Source organism: Centroberyx affinis, unplaced genomic scaffold, assembly GCF_046629955.1.
Source record: "Centroberyx affinis isolate AG114_WGS23_722 - 3 ecotype Tasmania unplaced genomic scaffold, CSIRO-AGI_Caff_v1 ptg002016l_1, whole genome shotgun sequence".
NCBI lineage: Eukaryota > Metazoa > Chordata > Actinopteri > Beryciformes > Berycidae > Centroberyx > Centroberyx affinis.
Window position 1 is genome coordinate 81295 of NW_027280358.1, and position 6953 is coordinate 88247.

The 6953-nt window shown below is 42.3% G+C and overlaps 1 long non-coding RNA gene across 1 annotated transcript; it reads left to right on the forward strand.

Moving 5' to 3' along the window:
* Positions 1–2191: 2191 nt before the first annotated feature.
* Positions 2192–6388, forward strand: LOC139653993 (uncharacterized). Its single transcript, XR_011696013.1, has 3 exons — positions 2192–2274; positions 4473–4588; positions 5792–6388. It is a non-coding gene; the product is annotated as an uncharacterized lncRNA (long non-coding RNA).
* Positions 6389–6953: the final 565 nt, after the last annotated feature.

The window sequence follows — 6953 nt, forward strand, 5'->3', positions numbered from 1 at the left end:
GCACCGAAGTTTGTTCACTTCAAGTACAATGTGATAACAGAAGGATTCAGCATATACTGTGAAATGATGAAATATTGATGATTTGACTGAATTTGATTCTGCTCCTCTGTTGGGTCTCAGCTTGCTGTTCTCTCTCACTTGATGAGAAGGAGAAGAACGCCACAATGTGAGACAGTTACAGTTTCTCACAATTTCTTACTCACATTTTCTGAAACTAAGGCTCATTTTCTCACAGCTCTAAACACAGAAACACAAAACTCCACACATCTCTTGCACAGTGAAGCACTGTGTGCTCAGTGAAACTCTTCTATGAATATCTTATCAGTCGGCTTATTCCTTTTGCATTTTCAGTTACACACAGCAGCGTGTTGAAAAAGATTATCATGTCACTCTAGTCAAATATAAAACACACAGAGAGAAAACAGTGTCATGGCATTGTTTGACAGCACCATGTTCACCAGTCTGCTGCTCAGGTCTCTTCCACCACGACCTGGAAAATTAACAAATACATTCAAATACTGTAAATACTACAGTAACAGAAACAATACTATGCAGTAAACATACATTTCTACTGACAAAATAGGAAAACCCCATTTCATACGATACATGGACCATACTTGTTGTTTACAGTACTATGGTCCACTTGCAGTACTTTGTTCTATAGTACAGTAATCACTGAATACTGTTTGTACTTTGGAGTCAGTTGGCGGCTCCTGAGAAAATGATTGACATGACTGTTCATCCCCAGCAAGATGAATGGAAGCTGGTAGTGTTATTACTACATTACATTACAGCACATTACAGCACATTACATTACTTACATTACGTCATTTAGACGCTTTTGTCCAAAGTGACTTACAATAAGTGCATTTTGTCAACAGTAGTGAAACCAACTGTGAGAGGTCACTCCAGCCTCCCTCTGGAGGCAGGAAACAACACGGAAGCTGGTAGTCTACGGGTTATAAGTCCCATCCGATTGGCGTAGGGAACGGGGCGCCACGGGCCAGCTTTGACGGTGGGAGGAATCATCGTGTTCCACTGGTCGCCCGCCTCAAGCCGGGCGGCCCCCGGTCAATAAGGTGCCGACCCACCAACGTCCGCCTGCCTCAGTGGGTGCTTGGGGTTTAGTGTAACGCTGCAGCACTGAACCTCGAGAAGAAACGAAGATGCCAGCTCTTCGCATATCGAGCCGGAATGTCAGGACCATGCGCACGGGGCTCTCGGACGGCCCGAACCGCATCGACGACTCCCGCAAGACCGCCATCATCGACCGTGAGCTCGACCGACTCGATGTCGACATCGCTGCTCTCCAGGAGACACGGCTCGCTGACTGCTGCTCCCCGAAGGAACAAAACTACACCTTCTTCTGGCATGGCGAGAGTGCAGACAAGACCCTAGAGGCTTTGCGGTGAAGAACGCCCCGCTCGCCACGACCGACCCGCCGACAGGAGGCTCCGGACGCATCCTCGCCAGCCGTAGATCCACCAGCAGCGGACCAGCCGACCTGCTGAGCGTCTACGCCCCGACTCTCCGCTCACCACCGGAGTCAAAAGACAAGTTCTACTAGGAACTCGACATGGCCGCCGGTACCATCCCAAAGAACGAGCACCTGTTCCCTCTGGGGGACTTCAGTGCTAGGGTTGGCACCGTGAATCCTGGCCAGACTGCCTTGGTCACTTTGGACTGGGGAACATGAAGGAGAATGGGCAGAGACTGCTAGAGCTGTGCTGCTTCCACCAGCTCTGCATCACCAACACCCTTTTCCAGACCAAGCCTCTGCACAGGGTCTCTTGGAGACACCCCAGATCCAAACGCTGACGGACGGATGCCTACTACTACTATGAAACCAACTGTGTATCACAGTCTTCATCAGCTAAGACTAATCCTAATTGTTCTCCATAGATCATAAGCAGTAGTGTTATTGCTAATGATTGCTGTTGCTAGTGGATGAACCTCCACACTGTGTTGTGTGTCTGTAATGTTTCACCACACAGACACACACTACATCTGGTGATAGAGTCCTGAGACCTGCAGCCTCACACTGAGCCTTTCATTGAAGCTAGATCCTGATAAAGGCAGATGCAAAAACTCTAATCTAATTTCCAGTGAAACAACGGTCTGTCAGTGGGTTTGTCCTGACAGTCCAGCTGTGGATAAAAGCAGGTACATTTCTACTGAGACTCACAGACCGCTACAGACCAGATCCTCACCTGCTGAGTCGACACTCCTCTCTGATCTGAACTCTACCAAGCAGACGACACAGCACAGAGACAGGTGAGGTTCCTCTACTTTACCATCAGAGATATGTCCTTTTTATCATTATGACAAACTGTGACTCTCAAGGCAAAGAAAATATATTCCTAAGAATAGAATTCAACTTTAACTAAAGTTTAAAATGAGCACCTCCTCAGAGCCTTCTTAGCCCCAGGCTGAATTCAGACTGGAATAATCTAGAACGTTCCAAAGTGGGCGAACCCCGACTTCACCCTCGGACCAGCTGACTTTTCAGGGTTAAAGGTCATTCCCACAAACACAGAGCTAAAAGGTTTCAGAGTGACAGGAGTCTAGAATGAACACTGGCGTCATGTTTGTGTCGTCCAATCAAATTCTTCATGGTGTCATTACAGTGTCTTCTTCAGTCACAACAGCAGTGAGCACAGGATGTATTGTTGTCTTCAAGTGTTTCCACCCTGAACCTCAACATTGTTTTGTTTCTTTCCCTGACTTAATGTGTTTTAAGGAAAAAACTCAATCTGTCTTTTTAATGTAAATATATTTTTAAAAAGGCACTGTAAATAGACAGTGTAATGTAACTGTATTTGATTAAGACAGTTATCAGTCAGCTCAGAATAATCTGTGCCTCACTGCACATGTGCAGTATAGAAGAACCTTGGGCCAGCAGACTGACTGCTGATAGACCTTCATCATTTAAAGATGGGAACATCAAACATTGCCGAGTCCCTCACTCTCACATATCAGACACATGCAGCCTGCTGCCTGCTCCTGAACATCAGGTTCACCTACAGAATATTAATGTACATCTCAATGGACTCACTGACTTGTGTTAGTTGTGCTTTTCATGAAGGTGTCGCCTACAAACAGCACTGTCAAACTGTTGGATCGTGTTACATTTGTTATGAGCAGGATTGTTTTACTCACTATTAAATTCACAAATACAGTTTGGTGAAATCTGTGAAACATGCAGTGAGAAAAGCCTTGGCCCTTAGTTGAAAATACATTTGAAGATCTTAATGTCTGAATAGTTTCTATTTTAGTCTTAAACTTCGACTTGTGGTAGATCTCCAGTGTTGTGTATTGTATTTGTATATTAGTTTGGTAGTAACACTTAGAGAACATGCGAACATGAACTACGTGTTTAGAAGTAGAAGAAGAAGAAGTTCTTGTTTAAGAAACCTTTCAGGTCAAGAATATCTAATCAGTTCAAGCTAAAGTCCACTAGATGGCAACAAAACCCAAGTAAACACATTTCCACTGAAAACATATTTTTTATTATTTAGTTCTTATTTTTTTTATTTTCTATTGAAATTAAATTAATATACATTACCTGTTCAGGATCAATAAGACCTGTTAAGTATCAATAAGACCTGTTAAGGATCAATAAGATCTGTTAAGTGTCAATAAGACCTGTTAAGTATCAGTAAGACCCGTTAAGTGTTAATAAGACATGTTAAGGATCAATAAGACCCGTTCAGGATCAATAAGACCTGTTAAGGATCAATAACATCTGTTAATTGTCAATAAGACCTGTTAAGGACCAATAAGATCTGTTAAGTGTCAATAAGACCTGTTAAGTATCAGTAAGACCCGTTAAGTGTTAATAAGACCTGTTAAGGATCAATAAGACCCGTTCAGGATCAATAAGACCTGTTAAGGATCAATAACATCTGTTAATTGTCAATAAGACCTGTTAAGGATCAATAACATCTGTTAAGTGTTAATAAGACCTGTTAAGGATCAATAAGACCCGTTCAGGATCAATAAGACCTGTTCAGTGTGAGCAGGTGACTCCAGGTGAAAGCTGTGGTTCTCATTGACTCCAGTGTTAAATCCACTTCAGATGAAACATGGATCGCACAGAAAGGATTGACAAGTCAACATCAGAAGATCCTTCCTGATGTTCTGTACACTTTCAGCACCAGTAATAAAGTCACTATGGATGGAGAAGTCAAAGGTGCAGTGACTCCAGCTGCAGCTTCAGGACTGATGTGGTTCAGGACTGATGTGGTTCAGGACTGATGTGGTTCCATAGGAGACAGTTTCACTGCACCTGGCTTACTGGATGCTGATGTTAAGGAGAAACTGAATTTAGCTTTGGATTTAGAGAGAGAAAGAGGAGAACAGCAATGTGATCTCTATCTTTCTCTTTCCGCTGTGTGTGTGTGTGTGTGTGTGTGTGTGTGTGTGTGTGTGTGTGTGTGTGTGTGTGTGTGTGTGTGTGTGTGTGTGTGCAGATGGCAGGTGTTGCTGTGTTCTGGTTGGTCCTGGTGCTGAGCACAGCTCCACCTGTGGGAGCTGTTCCTCTAGACCAGAACAAACTGTATGAGGTGATGGGAGGCATCTGGAGCAGGTGAGTAGTTCATCTTCTCTTTAAGAGGAGTGGAACCGTTTCAGGAAGTAAAGCTGAGAAATCAGATCTGCAGAAACTAAAAACACAGGACATGGACATTTGTCATTGTAGAGACCATAATTATATATTTTATATGGAGTAAATTTATGGATATTGTTTGTTGTTTTTTGCTGTTTGTGGAACTCTAAAGATCGAACCCCACTGACTTCAGTTGTTGTGGAGAAAGTTGTGCTGCAGCCTCCCTGTGTGTTTTCTGGATAACAAACTTCACCTGAAGCATGAGGAGTAGATAAGGACTGAATTTTAATTTCTGGGTGAACTATTCCTTTAACCTCCTGAACCTCAGAAATCAAACCTAGTTCAGAGTAGGAAACCTTGATGCCTTAGTGAGTGACAGTTGGAAACAGCGAGCTCATCAGATGTTTCCAGTGTCTGTTCATTATTGGTCTGAACTCAGCTGGTTCCGTTCCTCTTTACTGAGTCTATTAATCACAAAGATCACATCCATGAAGATATATTTGTATGTTAGAAAATGTGTTTTTTTGTGTCTTCATATTCTGTTAATCAGGTCATGACCCCCCTGTGGGTCCCGCCCTCCAGGTTGAGAACCACTGTAGTGTCAGAAAGTTCAGACAGTGACCTAGTTCTGCTCTCATTGGGCCTCAGTCACCAAACGCTCTTATAATAAACTTTATAATAATTGACTTTATTTGTAAAGCACATTTCAAAAACAAGACTTTATAAAGATGATCAGAAAGAAATACAATCAAATACAAATAAAAACTGGTGAGTTTTTAACCTCCATTTAAAAACATTCACCATTCTGACATTGGATGGTAAACTGTTAGTTTGGGTCTATGAAGGGCTTCAGAAGTTCAGCAGTATATATTAGAGCTCTGCCATGCAAGGCCTTAAAAGTAATGGAAATTATTTTACAATTCTTTTAATACAATACATACACTTAATACATGACTTTTGTTTCTGGACACATTCTCACACAATGTGTTATTAACACCAAATTCAAGAAAAGGTTGTGATTCATGAAAAATAATCTGTCAGTCAAATTGAAACGTTGATGTTTTTTTCTCCAGATTTTCATGTCTGAAACATGTCTCTCTCTCTCTCTCTCTCTCTCTCTCTCTCTCTCTCTCTCTCTCTCTCTCTCTCTGTCTCTCTCTCTCTGTTTCTCTCTCTCTCTTCCAGATATGATCCTAATGATGATTTGAAACAGTACAGCCTGGCTGTAATTGTCCCATTCAGAAATGGAAATCCAAACTTCACAATAATCGTAAAGAACGACCCTCCATCAGCAGTCAGGGACACTTTGCGTCTTCAGAACCAGGTTTACTCAGGTCATTACATTGTGGCAGCAAAACCTGGTGAACCTCAAACTTCTGCTACCAATAAACCATTCAACGAACATGCAGAATATCGGGTGTTAAAAGAGATGGAAAGCAAATCGTCCAGTCCAGGTCATACATTTAAAAAGCAGACGCTTGACAAGACCTTTACATATAAAATGATATTTTACACTTATTTGTCTCCATGTGCTGACCGTTGTGCTGCCAAGAACACCAAACCCAACGACAAACCCAACAAATACAACATTCTTGACCTACTTCCCCGCATCAAGGCCTGGCTGGAGTACGCACTTGTGTTCACCGAACCTTATACAGGCAACAATGTAAAAGAAATTCCACCTAAAGATCTTAGAAAAGCCATTCGAAATATTGCTAAGGCAAACGGATTTGGCATAGAGAACATATTTCGTTGTGGTAACTTAGCATGTGAAAGCTGTGAGGGGAAGAAGAAGGAGGAGGAGGAGGAGGAGGAGGAGGAGGAGGAGGAGGAGGAGGGGGCCGGTGCATGGCAGGTCAATACACCGAAAAAGAAAACAACGATTGGAGTCAATAACCAATGTGTTGAGGGGAAACTGTAAAGTCTCAAAAACTTGTTGACAGTGTTGAGCAACCCAAGCAGAAACTAACCTAACAGCACTGCAGCAACTTTTTGGTAAATTGTCTCGTTGGTCAACTTACCTGTTACACTTTACGGCAGGAAAATCACCAGAATGATCTCTGTCTGGAGTCAGAAGATTGACCTTTTAGCTATTGCTTTTTATTTTGCCAATCCCCTCATCACATGAAGGGAGAGTTGACCAACAGGCCAACTTCCTAAAATGTTGCTGTTGTCCTTCACTGAGAACCAGGAGAACAAAACCATTAATGAGAAGAAAAAGGTTCCAAACTTGAATATATTGTGTAATATCATGCTCCAGTATACAGAAGAATAAATGTAATGAATGTTCAACCCATAAATAAATAAATACCAGTCTGTAGATTACATTCTGATTTATAGAGATGAA